The 16,529-nt window shown below is 42.8% G+C and overlaps 1 long non-coding RNA gene across 9 annotated transcripts in view; it reads right to left on the bottom strand.

Moving 5' to 3' along the window:
* LOC139045691 (uncharacterized) overlaps window positions 1–16,529 on the bottom strand; it is a 222,856-nt gene that overhangs the window by 8,840 nt on the left and 197,487 nt on the right. For 6 of the 9 annotated variants that reach the window (XR_011504599.1, XR_011504604.1, XR_011504609.1 and 3 more), the window contains one exon: window positions 11,842–15,003. The exons of 2 other annotated variants lie outside the window; for them this stretch is intronic. This is a non-coding gene — a long non-coding RNA (uncharacterized lncRNA). Of the gene's footprint in view, window positions 1–11,841; window positions 15,004–16,529 lie in introns of those variants that run through there. One more of the 9 variants, XR_011504601.1, reaches the window with a different exon arrangement.

The raw sequence follows: 16,529 nt of genomic DNA, 5'->3' as shown, positions 1-16,529 counted from the left end.
CAAAGAGAAATGGATGAAGGTTGCTGAAAGGTACAAACTTCCAGTTATGGGATAAATTAGTACTGGGGATGTGATGCCCAGCATGATGACTAGTTAACACTGAGCTATAGTAAATGGGAAAGTTGTTGAGAGAGCAGATCCTAACAGCTCTCATCACAAAGAGAAAAACCTTTTTCTCCTTTTCTCTTTTCGTATCTATGTGAGATGACGGATGTTAGCTAAACCTATCGTGGTAACCATTTCACAGTGTGTGTAAGGCAAGTCATTATGCCGCACGCCTTAAACTTGCAGCAGTGTGTGTCAATTATATCTCCATAAAACTGGGAAAAAAGAGATTTTAAGGTATTTATTCATAAACGGAAATTCTTCAGGCACGTGGTAGCAAACACAGGCCTATGAGATCTGAACCTGTAGGCCAGGGGCATCTTTCTGTAGGGTTTGGCAGAACTTGATTTTGTTGGTATTCTTTCTGCAAAGACTGCACTTCAATAGGTATATAAATCCATTGTAGTAAGAAGAGCAGGGTGAATAATCGCTCCCCTAGAGAATTGTTGAGCTACTTTTTTGGGTTCATATCTGAGGGTTGAGGGAATACAAGGAAAGAAAGGATATGGAAATAGTTCGAGCAGGGTCGTGAGGGGCAGGCCTTCCTGCTGCCCTCGTGCAGCAGCCCTCCCAGATGGAGAGCAGAGAAAAGCCAATTCAGTGACGAGGAAACGTTTAATGAACTTCTCAGAATACCCCACTGCTGCCTGAATTAACCAAACGTGCACAGAGCTGATAATAGAGAAACCACCGGGTTCGGCCGTGAGAGGCCTTGGTTCTTGGCCCCCTCATGTAAACAGTCTCTTTTTCCCTTAACGTCATTTCTTTCCTGAGAATGTTTTCAGTGGAAGATAATGCACAGAAGGTGTACAATACGACTGGTTGTCAAAGAAAAGAAGCTGGGGTCCCTTCTAGTGGGTGGTAGGTAAGAATTACTAATCCAATCTGCTCGAGTTAACTCAAAACAAGGATTAGTGTAAAGTTCCAGAATATGTTAATCTTCCTTTATGGAAGTAAACTTCTGCACTGCCACCAACCCCATGGTTTATAGTTCCTGGGAACAATGAGCCAATTAAACTTGAGAGGGAAAAAGGATCTTGCCCAAATTTACTGATTGTTACCTAATACTTTGAGTTGCTTTGATTCTTTATTATTTGGCTTTGTGTCTCAGACACAGGAAATAAAACATCATTTATTATTCATTAGAACATTCTTAAGTACAGTATACCTCCTAATTAAACACATGCTCTTGTGTGCTGGTATTTTTCATCTCCTACCTTATTAAAGAGACTATTTAAAATGGCTTTTGTATATAGCTGAGATTGCTTTGCCAAATATGTCTGTCAATATTAATATACTTTTTTCAAGAACATATTTAGAGCTTACATGATTAATGAATGGAACAGATTGTAAGTTATTTGGATTCAGACCCACTTGGTAGAGATTTTCAAATGGTAATATTCTTGTTTTCAGAGTAAAAACATCATAGGAAAGACTGGAAAAAGATCTCCCCTTCTCCGTGCCAATCTGCTACTATCATTCTGGGGAAATTTTGCACCTAAAATTTTGCAGTATCAATTAACTTACATTTAAAAAAGTATTGATATCTGAAAACATTTTGAAATTATTGAGTTTTAGTTATTTATTTGTTTTCCATAAGCGATGATTGGCTTATTTTATTGAACTATAGGATCAGGAATAGAAGTTTTAGAATATCAGTTAGTAGTCAGACATATATCTAGAAACTACTCTAATAACTAAACAACAACCACCAACGTTTGCTAGACACTTACTAGGCACAAAGCACTTCACATATACATTTTCTTAAGTGATTTAACTCAATTTTAACGTTTAAAATGACTTTGAAGTTTGTGCTAAATAAAACTCATAGGGACGTACTCACGGAACATCTCAGGCGATCCTGAGTTAGAGTGTATGTTAACATACCTTTTACGGCAATTTAAAAAAAAGAGCTTAATGGTAAACGCTAATTTTTTAATTAATGAAATTTGCAAGCAAATAAATATATTTGGAATTCTATACCTTTCAAAAGATATTTTCATTATTAATCTAAATTCTAGGTGCCAGAATCACTTAAAGCTAGTTGTATTTAAACTTATATTATTCAGATTAAGTAATGGTTTGATAACATTACCTAAATTTTATTTTCTATAACCAGGTTTCTTCTTTTATTTTAATTTTCAGCAGCAGAAATTTAGAGAAATAAAAATTGAAAAAGTCACTAATTTAAGTTTTAAAATCTCGATTGTCTTTTCTCTCCAGGGCCCATGTGTAAACTCCCCAAACACCAGTGGCATCGAAGGCTCCCATGAACCGGCTCACACGCGTGTCTTTCGAGCACTTAGGCTGCGTGGCTCACAGAGATGACTAGCAACATTCTTGTAGAATTGGAAGTTGTTTACACTCCAAGTACGTGAAAACGGGTGTGGGTTTTTTTTTTTAATTTTTGGATTTTATTTGCAGTATCAATATGCAAAGTTATTTATTATAAATTGAATCTCTTTCCTATGGTTCACTAATTCTGTTCACACTGAGTTCCTGGCTCAGTAGGAGTTTGCCAACACCAGTTCTGCTCAACCCTTGATGATTATGGAGGATTTAATTATAATTGAAAATGTAAAAAAAAAAGAAATCTAATCCAAAAATCAATTTGGCATAGAATTTAATAACAGATAAAAGCTCAAAATTCTATAACTAACAAGTGAAAAATATCAGCACTAGGAAATGAGACTTTCGTTCCCAGCGTCATCCACACCTGTGTAGGTGCTTCCCGACCCGGCTTCTTTCATCACCTTCGTGACACGGGACTTGCCCTCACCCTGAGACATGGTAAATACGTTATGAAGTAAAGGCAGGCATTATAAACAACACAAACCGTGTGAAACAAAGGCAAACACAGGGCAGCAAATAGACACAGCCCCTTCCTCTCTCGTGTTGAAGCAGAGATTTCCCTGCAGCCGCAGCCTCTCGTTTTCAGAACTCTCCTCTCGGGCCTGCTGTGAAGGATGTGGGGAGCACTGTCAGTGGGCCCCTGTGAAGTTAAGACCTCGGCAAAGGTTTCTCTCTCAGATGGTCCTTCTGTATCTGTGGTGTGCACCAACAGAAAACCACAGGCCAGAGGAAGCCGACTTCCTCCATCTCCATGTCTGACTTGAACGTCCGAGGCAGGGCCTCCTGAGTGTGGGCCTGCTCTTGTTATGTATAATATAAGCCTCTGACGCATCACAGTAAAAAGTTAGCAAGCACTGTTTAAAGTGTGGCACGTGTTTCCAGTATATTTTCTTGATGCAATATCCCATACTCTGAGAAAGGTGATTTTTTGGCTTGTTTTCTAAAAATGGACAGTGATAAAATATGGAGGTTTATGAAATGGTGTCCACTTAAAGAAAAAAGGCACTACTAAAGTTTTAAAGGAAAGATGTCCAAATTGCAAGTGCGCCCTACCTATTGAACCCAATTTTCCTCCATGATGAGTCCAGTAGGATTGTGTTAGTAAACAACAACTTGAATGTTCCCAAGCCAGGCCCTCTCACCAGGTTCTAGCGCAAATAAATAACCAGGCCCTCTCCCCATGAGCCGGCTATTCCCCGGGGGGGCCCTAGCCTATGCTCTTGGGCAGCTGACTCGCTGCTCACCAGTAATAATGTAACTGTGTTATGGTGCTGGACTGGAGGAGCAGCAGATCGTTTGCTTGAAAACATGACCTTTTAATTTAAACAAAAGGCTTGAAAAAATAAAAGTGGGTCTTAAACACAGTTTAATCAGTCAGGCGAGAGCTGTCTAAGGAAGCTGCCAGACGGGTTTGTAGCCAGGCTGTCACTGCGGGCCGGCCGGGCAGGCTCTGGGAGGGAGACGAGCACCAGCACCATGAGAAGGCACAGACTCAGTCAACATGGGCCCGTGTCGGCGATGACTGTAAATTTTGACAATTTGACAAATTTTTTTGCTGCAGTCATGATGGTTCGGGAAATCTGACACGTAAGAATTTAGTTCCTTGAGCCTCTCTTCTTTCTACTGGACCTAAAGAGTATCATATCAATGCAACAAAGGCAGCAGTCTTTGTTTAAAAAATATATATATTATATAGAGTGTATTATACATGTATATTCAAAACTGAAACATTGCTAAATGGACTTTCACATTTTCTTCGTATATTATTTCATCTAACACTTTTAGGGAAAAATTGCCATTTTGGCTTTTACTTCAGCTAAAACTTCTTTCCAAAGATTTTTTTAATTGAGGAACAGTCACCCATGTGTCAGTGTGACAAGATCATGTCGTAGTTATTCAATAGCTCTTCTACAAATTGAATTTCCATTGCATTGTGCCTTTTGCCACAACGGAAGCTTTGAGTGTAAGTTTCAAAAAGTCTGTCCCCTGTTGGAGGTATTTACATAAACTGGGGAACTTGAAGGAGTCCGAGTTCTACTGGACCGGCATTCTTTCTTAGCACTGTTCGACATGCCAAATCTTAATTCTCTTTTGAGACAAATGTTCACTGAGTGTTTGTTTGAAAACATGCACTTGAAAGGGGTGTCAGGAAACTGAAAGAGAATATAAACTTTTTCATCATTGTTTTTCAGGAATATTTTTTAAAAATGGAAAATTAAAGGAAAGAGGATTATCAGCCCGGAAACAAATGAGTTGTTTCTTTTTTTTAATTTGCCATATTTATTTGCTGAAAGTGGCATGCAGTTGTGCATAAACACTAATATTATCCACTTTGTTTCCTCTTAATAGCCTAGGGATCCCTAGCCTCAGCTTACCCTCTCATTCATTTCATGCCGAAAGCACAAATGTATTGCTTTACTTTACTACACATTTCATTCCATCTGTTGGAAGCCTAGTAAGTCAATATTTATCACATTTATAGATTCTGAATCACTAAGGGAAAAAAATCACATCGGGGGCAAAACTCACATATCTTTCTTTCTTGACTGTTTCGAAGTTTAAAAAGTATTGCCTCTGCCATGTTAATTTAGCTCTTTTGAGCTAAAATAATACAGCTAGCATGATTTTTTTAATTAACAAAAATTCTTTTAACTACGTGTGTTCGAAGTTTCTCATTTCCCCCAAACCTCTCTGTAATTGCCTTGTCATGATTATCATTTTCCTTTCACTGTTGCTTTCTATGGAAGCCCCAGGAAAGAGTTCCTAAAAATTAAATTTCATGCTTGCATGTGTTTCTGTGATCTGCAGCGTGTATGATCTCTGGGTGGAAAACTTCTCTAAAAATAAATGGATTACCCTTTCTACTACACTGTCTGATGTCTCTTCGGCAGATAGCACCGCTCCCTGTGATCTCTGACCCACCGCAATTGAAATGACAAGCGTTGAAATGGGAGCCTCACGGTGGCGCCCTCTGCCTTCGCGGGCCCCTTCTGCAGCACGGAGCAGTGCCCGCGACAGAGCGCTGGTTCTCAAACTTGAATCATGCCCGACCCCTTGTAAAAGGGTAGAATAATCTTCACACACCTCGCAATACATCAGTGGAGTCCACTTTGGGAAACACTGACTTAAAAATTAGGATCTTATTCTAATTTAATGTCTTTCAAAGGAGAATTGTAACTTGAAAGGAAGGGTCTGTCTTTATAAATGCTAAAAGACTGAATGTTTAAATCTTTATTTTGTTATCGAAACTAAGCAATTAAAAATATTTGAAATACCTAAGAGTCTTGGAATCTTGAAAACATGTTCATGGATCCCCCGTTTGGAAAGCCTGCTTCTCCTTTTGCTCAGATCCTTTGCAGAAGACCTGCGTCTGACCTTTTATAAACTGCTCTGTAAATATCATCGTTGCTTAGTTTGTGAAAGACTAATGTGTTTCCACTAACAAAACTGTCTTTCCAGGGTCGCTGCTCCCTAGAATAATGCTTGTTCTCCTACTGGACTTTCCATTGCTGGCGTTTTTCAAAGGTAACTAAATTTGTCTAAGGGACTGTACTTTGAGGCAATCAAACGGAATTTTAATGAAGAACCAACAAGAAAGACAAAGTCTCTAATGGAAAAAAAAATGACAAAGTAGCAGACCCCAAAATATTAACCAAGTAGATTTTCTAATATTTGATGCTTTAAAGAGAGGCAAACTGTTTCTAAAATGTATTTTTAAGGAAATGTTAAAAATAAGTATTTTTTTCTGGGATAACTGCTCTATATTAAGTAATATCAACAAACAATAGAGTTGAGTTTTTTCTTCTCATAGGAATCAACAAGTTGGATATTCTTACAGCAGAATAAATGATGTCTTTAAAGAATGTAGTCTTTCAAAAAAGGGTGAATTACAAGAGAATGAGAAGAGATTAAGTTTGCAACATTGGCATTCCCATAACTTAACTCTTTTGTTCTTGTTGTAACAGAGGAAGGAGACAAACCAATTAAAAGTCATATTAATAAGAGCTCTGAATTAAAATCTTTGGCCTGGAAAATCGGGCCCTCTTGCTCAAAGGTACGAGGGCCCCCTTCTCTCCTTTACGGTTCTAGGAACTGTTGTCTATCTTTGAGCCAACTCACACGCCTCAAAAACAGATATATATAGTTACACATGTGCCACCATGAGAACGTCCCATAAAACCAACAGAAAGAAAAATAATGAACATGGCATCCAATAAGCGCGTGCTAGGATGCGAGGCTTCAGGTTTTCAATAGCTGAGCTTGATTACAATAACCACAAGAGGAACAACCTGGGAAACAGCAATAAGGTCGACACATAGGCCAAAAGAATCCCTCACTCGATGGTCTTCTTTGCAAAACTCAGCTACCTGTGTAGGGCTGGAGTGAAGGGCCCGGTGCTGGAAGACTCTGCTCATCCTGGTAGCTTCACAGGCAAGAATCAAACTAGCAGGCCTGGATGGAAACTCATTTTTGATAGGTCATAGAAGTTTTGAAGAAAATTCTTTGCTATTAATCTTAGAAAAAATTCTATTTTAATTAAGCTGTTTTGTAATCAGGCTGTATTCTATAGAAGACCCCAGGTAAAAGCCTAAAAATGAGAAAAACATGCATTTGCTAAGAGGCTCAGTAGGCCCCTTATTTAAGAATAAGTGGTGGTGCTTTTATGTGTTTACTATTTGATGGGCTTAAAATACTGCATCAGGAAATATTTTAAAATTTTTATGTAAAATAGCAATTACATCCTCAATTTTCCATAGTGTTCTTCTTAGTTTTAAATATTCAGCAATCCTCCAGAAAAAAAAATTAACCCCTTAGCAATTTCTTTTAGTTTAACAATATAATGCCATTGTGCTAGTGTTATTTTATTAAATTAGAGTGTGGTCGCCAGACAGGGACTTGGTGTCCTCTTCTTATGTATCCTCAGTACCTAGATTATTGCCTGACTTATAGTAGGTGCCAATTAATATTTTTTGAATGCATGAGTGAATTTTACGCTAAGCCGATAAGAGACACATTTTAGTTATAGAATTACATGAACACTGTAATTATGGTTATCACAGTGAAAACTGACATTCCTTTTGATGTATGTATTTCCCTAAATATGAACTGGGAGCACTGAGCCCTATATCGTTGTATCTAGTAGCAGAACTGATTCCTCTCTGCCTTGGAAAACTTTCTGTTTCCAAAAAGGATCTTACTGAAATGAATACTCATCAGTGAAATGTCCGCTTTTTAGTAAATCGTAAGGAATCCATTTAGTTCGCATGATTGTTACTTTGTGTCTTTCCCATAATATATTTGTTTGCATGTGAACACGGAGCATGGTTTTCCCCGTGATCTACAGAACACAAGTGCAGTATGTGTCTGATGTGTAAGAGCTCCAGCGTGGGTGAGATGTACAATGTATCTGACATCAGCCTTTAGGTGTATGTGGAAGTTTCCTGGCAAAGAATCCAGTCTCTACTAAACTTCTAGAGAAGAATTGACTTAATTCTTTTAGAAATTCATTCTAGTACAAAACCTTAGCATTCAAATATTTTTAATTTTTCATTTTTCTGTAAAGTAAAAAGCGTACGTACTAGGGGCAAAAGAATTATTGGCAGCGATTAAAATGTTTGAGAGTGCAGCCCAGGCAGAGGAGAGAGATTTCATCAACATGCCTCTTTAAGCGTCCACTGTGCCCGGACCTGTATAAGGCCCTTCGGGAATTCAAAACAGAGGAAACTAAAGGACCTACTCAAGGGACCTGTAGTCAACTGAAGACGTAAAGCACACGTGCATGTGCACACTTGCACACACACACAAATTAATAAGAGAATAATTAAACACAACACGTGAATAATAATAATTGCAAGATGGCGAGATTAAAAGCTTATATAGAAATCCATGAGTACAAAGTGCCTTCTGAGAGTGGGCTTCGTCAGGAAAAGCCCTCTGAAGTAGTGGGATTTCAGCAGAGCCTGTTAAATGCAATATTTTATGTTGGCTTTCACTCAACAAACATTTGTGAAGGGCCTCTGTGGGCTGGGCCCCGGGTCAGCTAAAGGCTGGGATGTCAGGATGAAGGAGGTAAGGTTGTATTCCCAAGTCTTACTGTTCATTTGACTCTGGTACTGTGGTCTGCATCATATTAGAATTTTTACTTGACCATTTCTAGATCTAAGGACTGATGTGGACTTCTTGTCACTGCAAGAGCAGGGAAAATTAAAAGAGGAACAGAGCCTGGCATCTAAGGTGTATCATCAGAGCTAATGTGGAACGGAAACCTAAAAACTCTGTAGCGAAAGGAGGATAGCTTAGGCACACATGGACCTAAAATCACCCAGCAGTGTGGCCTATCCTGTGAAAATGTATACAGATCAGTTATTTGCTATTTTGCTTACAAACAAGTTGCTCTATTGAACTTTTTAATTAGCGGGGTTGTCATTATCAATGCAGATTTAAAAGTCCCCTCCAAATTTCCACTGATGTTTTCAATCTCTAATATTTATGATATCGAATTAAAAGATTTTTAAGATTTTAAAATTATTTCATGGAGGAATTTTTCTTTTAGCTTTTCTAATTGCCATATTTTAAAAAATAAATGACAATTGACTATGAAACTGGCCTCCCTCAGCCTTTGTGCATCCCTGTGTTCTCACTGCCCTGCCATCTCTGAGCCTCCCAGTGTATACTTCCTGGTTCCTCTTCCCCAGACACTGCCTAGTAGCTGCCCCCTCAGCCTTTTGGTCATTCACAGCCACATCCAAATGCTGCAGGCTCTTGAAGGTCTGCCTAGTTCTGCTGGTGCAACTGCCTTGTCTTTCCAAACCCGGGCTTCTTGCTTCCGTGACTCAAAATCAGTGTGTCTGATGTGGAATTTACTATCTTCTCTCCCAAAAGTGCTTCCTTCCCTACTCACCCCGTCTTTGTCAGTGCTGCCATTCCCAACCTCCCAGAGCAGGTGCCATGCTTTCCTGGTTGTCTTCCCATTTTCTGACTACTTTCTCAGCCTCTCTTGTAGATTCTTCTGAACGTGAGTGTTTGCCAGGGTTCTGTCCTGACTCCTCCTCTCTTGTCACCTACATGGTCTCCCCCAGTGAGCTCTCTCAAATATGTAGCTCTGGCCCAGATCCCCAACTCAAGGTGTCCAAATCATACTCATCATTTCTCCCCAGGATGGCCCTCTCCTCCTTCCACATGCGCCTTCTGTATTCAGTGAATGCAACCACATCCACCTGGCCAGCCACTGCCGCAATCTGGGGATCACCCTTGACTCTCTTCTACCTCACTTTCCACGCTCAGCCAATCCTGTTGATTGGAACTCCTTCATGTCTCAGGAGCATATACTCCTATGCCCACCCCTAGACTATTGCCTTCTTTCGGGCTCTCATCATTTCCATCTGGATTTCCAAGACACCTTCTTAGTTAATACTCATAACAGCCCCATTTTACAGAAGAAAAAATTGAAGCTTAGCTTAAGTAACAGTTGCTTGTATGACAATTGTTGGTACAGGAATTTGAGCCAAGAATATTATACTGCTTCTTTGCTCTGCTACTCAAAGTGCGGTCCAGAGACTGACAATATCACATTACCTGGGACCTTGCTAGAAATGCTGAACCTCAGGGCCACCCCATGCCCAGTGAATCAAGTCTGCATGTAACACCACGTCCAGATGCTCCGTGTGCTCACCAAGCCCTGCTCTAAGCCAGCTGCTGAGAGTTTGTGTAAGTGCAGATAATCAACACAGGGCTTGCCTTCGTGTCCCTGTTCTTCAGTTTCCTCTCGAATGAACTCATCTGTGGTTTGAGATGAGAATCTTCCTTTTATAACAGAAGCACTTCTAACCAGTGGCAGTGTTTCTTTCTAACACTGCTCGAGAAAGCTTTGGGGATACGTGAGGAGAGAAGTGGGGAGCTGGGGTCACAGCTCTGTGACCTTGAGAACATTTGCCCACTCTGGGGTGCCAACTCCATGCCTGGCCATGCCCTGCACTGGTTTCTACCTATGCGAGCAGGAAAGGTATAAACAGAGGTATTTCTGAGATGCAGCTAATGTGGAGGGAAAACACAGCCCCTCCCGCAGGTTGATGGCACAGCCTGATGGCTGAGTTGTCCTCAGCTGTAGGCATGAAAAACAGAGGTGGAGAACAAGTAAGGTCCTAGCGCAGAGTTGGCAATAGATGTCATCCCAAGACCCCAGCCCTCTCAGCCATCATTCCCTGGCTCTAGCATGGGGACCACACACGTGAAATCATCTTTTGTACTGATTGTTGAGTCCTCCTTTACAAAAATCTTGCCCTGGGAAGCCTTGTCTCCATTTCTGAGGCCACGCACGCGGAGGAAATAATGAAAGCCACCTCGTCTGCTTGTGTGTGGGAGATTTACTTTCTCTGTTTGCACTGTGTTACTCTTCTTTGATGCCACAGAACTATATCCAAAGGCTGCTATTGTCTTACTGCTTATGTAGGAAAATCCTTATCTTGGCTTCACAATTAACACAGAAGTGCTAAATGGCAATATTGATGAGTCTGGGGAGAGAACCAGAAGTCTGAGGAAAACGTGAATGAATTTCTTTTTTTGGGGGGGGCAGATTTAATGAAATATATAGCACTGAGTCCAATCCCATCAGAACGGGTTGTAAAAAAATAAAGTTTCTACGCTGCTAAGCCGCCTTTACAGGGCAGCGACATCTGTGCGCGGCACACGCCCCTGACGCCTCGGTCCCCATCAGCTGGCGCCAAGGGAGCCCTTGGGTCCGCTCTCTCCACCGAGAGCTCTTCCGGGAGAAACACCCACCCACGCCATCTTTCTCTGACTGAGAGACACTGGAGCACTCGGGCACTTGGGGAGAAAGGAAAAGTTGAATCAAGCACAGTTTCATAAATACCTGTGACTCATCGTGAAGCCCACGCTGCAGAAAACAGAGCAGGCGCAGAGGACGCTGCCCTAGTCTGTCAGGACAAAGGTAGGATTTATATTTTTAGTTGTGAATCTTTCTTCTTTATTAAGGGAGAGAAATTTAATGAACATTAGTTCTTATGGAAACCAGAGGCGGATAACTGAGGGTGGAGCCAGGCCCCCTTTATCCTCTATCTTCCCCGCCTGGCTCAGCCACCAGGCCTCAGGCGCAACCTTCAAAACCCTTATCTGTCCCCTGAAGTGGCGGACTTCTTTAACCTTTGACCTAAATTGTGTTTGAACCTTCATCTGGAGGAAGCAAAGTTTTGAACCGTAAGCCACTAAAGACTTCAAAAGCCCCTGGATTTATGTCCTGTTCCTCAGCAAGATCCCAATACCCTTGTCTTTGACCAGTAAATAAAGTGGAAACTGCTCATCCCAATTTGCATAGTGATATGCTAGGTAAAGAATAATTATCAGGAGGAGGGTATTTATTTTGTTTGTTTATTTTTTTAGTTTCTTATTTCTACTCACAGAATCAATGTGACCATAGCTTAAGAAAGACTTTCATTTCTGCCTCCCTGAAAGTACCTATAGGCATTTTAAATGTAAGTCACGTTAGTATTTGAGAGTCCAAATTTAGAAAGTCCAAAATTTAGACTATCTCACAATCTCTTTAGAACACGTTGCATTTGAAACAACAATGGCTATTTTAATGGACTGCCCTCTCTATTCCCCCAAACTTCATGGGGGATTTGCACTTACCCATAAGCACACTCAGTTGAGGATATGCCTCAAAGAGAATATCGGAAGGGCAAAGTAAGTCTGAGAGGATTAACAGCAGAATAAAACCCAGATTAAATCAAATAACCAAAGAAAAATTAGTAGAAGAACAAGAAAGGTTTTAATGTTTGTAACAGGGAAATGCTGACCTCAGTGCATTGCAGACGGAGGGGACCCCCCCAGTGGACTAACATCACAGTCCAAGACAAACTTTAATTTATTGCTGTAACTCTTCTGACTTGCTCCTTAAAAAAATAATTTACATAAGTTTTATTTGTCTTGTCAGTTAAAGTAACGGAGCTGCCAAAACACTGTCACTTCTGGTAACTGATTCCTCCCCCTTCCATGGCTGTCGCATGGGTCTCAGTGACTTGTCTTTGGAATGCCGCTCCTTTGTTGCCTTCTGCGGGCCTGTCTCACTCCGGCGTCTTTACTGTGGTAGACACATTGCTATATTACAGTAGGCCAAAGGTCGTCCACACAGCCATCAATTCTAAGAATGATTTTTCGGTTAATAAAACTAATTTTCTTAGCTGCGGGCTGCTTGCTGTGAGAAGGATTAACATTTGTCAGGTCATATTTTCTAGAAAGTGGTAGAATGCCAAACACTAAACAAATAATTTATGATGCCATAATAGTTTGTCAAAAACCAAATTTTCCTTTTGCAACATGTGGATTTTGAGTACAATAGGAAATTTGAGGTTGTGCGTTAAGTGACATGATGAAGCAAATATGTGTTTTGGGAGAATGTGTAACAAGCATTATTTTCCTCCTGGCTCAGACAGCAGCTAAGCCGAGAGAACAGAGATGGAGTGTGATTAAGAGCCAGGATTTGGAGCACAGAGATGTGGAACAGAGGACCGTCTTAGCTGTTTGTAGTGGTCTTAGACAAGTTAATTAACTTCTCTCAGCCTAGGCTTTTACATCCATAAAATGGGCATGAAAATACTACCTGCCTTCTAGATTTATTTGGAGGATGAAATCGAGTATGCATAAAAAGTGCCTGACTCTGTAAAGTGTATCAGTCAGGCCAGGCTGCTTGTACTGCATAACAAACAGCTCCATATTCTTGCAGCCTGAAAACAACAAAGTATATTTTATTTCTGCTACCTGTCCACTGGAGCTCAGTGAGGCGGGGGTCTGCCCATGATGGTTGTTCAGGGATTCAGGTAAGGGAGCAGCCAGCATCTCCGACCTTGTTGGTCACTTGCAGAGGAGAAAAGAGCTCTAGGGGTTTCATGCCAGCTATTGAAGACTCAACCTAGAAGTAACACACGTTATTTCTCATCAACCTCATTGGACAGAACCAGTCTATGACTCCACCTACTCACAAAAGGGCCAGGAAGGCTTGTGCTCAGAAGGCAGAGAGCTGAGAATATGGCAAAGAGCACTAATGAATACCACAAAATGTTTTATATACATACACACGTATGCGTGTGTACACAAATGTATATATGTAGTGTGTGTGTGTGTGTGTGTTGAGAGAGAGCACCCAATTCACTCTCTGCTGGTGAAGCAGGGAGTTACTCCAGGAAATCAGCACCCAAGTCGGGCTCCACAGTGACCTCCAGGGCAACCGGACCAACCGCGTGTGAGGGCGCCTACGAACGCCCCAGGCAACTTAAGGAAAGGGTGAGATCAAAAAGAAACGTAATGCATCTGGGCCCCCCATTGAGGGAAGAGTGTCCCTAACTCTACAGGGAAGAAGCCCCTCCATGACTGGATGCTCTGAGGAACGGTGTTGTCTGAAAAGACCTTGTCTATCAGTAAGTCATGTGTTCACATCAAATAATCAGCAGGAAAGAGAAGAGTCTATGAGTGACCTTGTCCGTCAGTCAAAATGCCACACAGGGTGACAGCTGCGGGTAATGGGGCGCTCAACTGCGGTCAGGGGGCTAGGGCAAACTCCACGTCCGGGGCGAGCCCAGGCAAGTCACTTGGACGCCGGGATCCTGTGTCCTCAGTGAGAAGTGAGGGTCCGCCCTGGCTCCTCAGGAGGTTGGCCGCAGCGCGCAAGGATCACGCGGGATGCGAACGCTGAGAGCACACGTTGGAGGCAGAGGTGCGGCCCGGGCGCTCAGGGATCACAGGGACTCCCTCTCTGCGCTCTTTCGGAAAGAAACGTACCTCTCACTTCTATTCGGAAAATCATTTTCAGAGGCGGAGTTTCCCAAATGAACTCTGAAGTGCACGGCACGGGAAAATGCGAAGGGCCTGGCGGGCAGGCGCGGGCCTCGGAACTGTCAAAGTATCCCTGGGCTCTCGGCCGCAGGTCAAAGTTGCATTCCGGACCAGCTGGTGGGTCACAACTAGTCAGGCGAGGCTCCAACTTCAGAACCTGCTCCGGGGTCTCGCCCCAGGTCCCAGCCTCGGGGCCCCTCCCAGGACAGTCGTTTCTTGGTGAAACCCGAGGGCCTCCTAGAACTGGGTGCCGGGCAGAAAGAGCCTTGGGCTGGAAGTTGGCAAGACCTGGGTCTGGTCCTGATGCGCTGCTGAGTAACCTTATTCAACCCACTTAACCTCTCTGGTCTTCAGTTGCCTTTTGTGTAAAATGTGGGATCTGAATTAGGCTGGTGGTTTTCAAGCTTTTCCTCGTCATCTTTAGAACCAAGGGAAATCGTGCAGATGCCAGCAGAGCTGCTCTGAGGCCCCGAGGGGCGAGCCCATGTTCCTTCTGACTTGACCCCGTTGCCCACTGCACTGAAAGCTGCGTCACTCCGTTTCCTTCACATCGGCTTCTGGTGCCTGAAAGCCCGGGCGACTCCTCTTTCCATGAGGAGACCTGGAAGCCTTTGGCAGGATATGCTAGGGCTCGCACGCTAATCCATTGTCCCCGTTGCTGGGAATTAATTGGTCAGCTTGCCTTCGGCCATCTCTGTAGAACTCAGGGAACAGTGTGTTGTCAAAAAAGATCAGACTGGGAGAAACCACTGCCCCCAAGCTGCTCCTCGGAGGCGGGGTCGGGGCGGGCTAAGAACAGCTTCCCCCAGAGCCGCCTCTGCTCAGGACCTGTCGGGAAGGCCTCAAGGACGGGAGCTAGCTAGGAGGCCCTCCTGATGCCCACGCCCCACAGTTTTTCCGGGAGTCAGCCCTGCCCTCCCCAAGAGCCGCGCCCAGTTATTCAGGTCCCTAAACGGAACTCTGATGAGGCAGGAGGAAAGCAAAGGGCATGTAGCCGAACTCGTGGCAGGGAGCAGGGGGGCATCAGTAAATACCAACGTTGTTCTCTTCTGAGCGGGGACAGTTGCCTCCGCTCCCCGGCCGCGTCCCCTCTGCTTTGCTTTGCTCCGGGGACGGCCTGCCGAGGTGGCGAGGGGCGGGGAGCCCCGCAACAGCTCACGTTTTCACACTTACTTTGGACAAGCCCCATGCGTGGCAACTGGCACATGTGATTTTAGTTAAGCGTTAGCGAGCCTCTCCGGGGGGTGCGGGCTGTCAGCCCTCCTTCACCCTAACATCTCTAGACGGGGAAACGGTGATAGCAGTGAAGATCTAACCCAGATTTTGGGGTGCAGGAGGGAGGTGCAAGGAGTGATTCGTGTCAAGACACTTCTCCAAGGAGGTGATGCCTGAGTTAAGACTTTGAGAATCCGGGGAAGAGGTTTTCCTACACATGCAAGAGGTGAATACATCAAACTAACTTACAACTTTGAAAAGTGGATTAAGTGAGAGCAAGCGGGAGGAGTGATAGACGAGGCTGGGAGGGGCCTTGGAGTCGTGTAAAGGCTTCGGGACTTTTAACTTGAGAAAATGGAGAGCTACTGAAGGATTTCTCTACCTAAATGGGAAAATGAGGATCATATTTGTAGCTGGTTAAATCAATTTGAAAATAGTTTAGGGAAGATGGCAGAAACTTAAAGATTTCCAAAACTTTGAGGAAAGCTGGTCAAAGGTAAGAAAACATGGGAAGGGGCCGATTCCGTGGCCGAGTGGTTAAGTTCGCGCGCTGCGCTGCAGCGGCCCAGGGTTCAGATCCTGGGCGCGGGCATGGCACCGCTCGTCAGAGCACATTGAGGCAGCGTCTCACATCCCACAACTACAAGGACCTGCAACTAAGATATACAACTGTGTACAGGGGAGGTTTGGAGAGATAAAGCAGAAAAAAAAAAAAAATTGGCAACAGTTGTTAGCCCAGGTGCCAATCTTAAAAAAAAAATCAATAAAATAATAAGTAGAAAACCCAAACTGTCTGGAAATTAAGCAATATACTGTTAAAAAAAAAAAGAAAACATGGGAAAATTCAATATTGGCCAAAAAAAGCATGTGGGTCAAATAGGAGTGCCAGATTTAACAAATAAAAGTACAGGACACCCTGTTAAATCTGAATTTCATATAAATGGATAATTTTTAGAAAAAGTACATCTCAGATATTTGCATAAGACTTATTAAAGTATGATTTGTTGTTTGTC

The sequence above is a fragment of the Equus asinus genome, chromosome 7, assembly GCF_041296235.1.
Source record: "Equus asinus isolate D_3611 breed Donkey chromosome 7, EquAss-T2T_v2, whole genome shotgun sequence".
In the NCBI taxonomy this organism is placed as follows: Eukaryota; Metazoa; Chordata; class Mammalia; order Perissodactyla; family Equidae; genus Equus; species Equus asinus.
The sequence above is the reverse complement of the archived record's forward strand: the minus strand, read 5'-3'. Positions and strand labels throughout refer to the sequence as shown.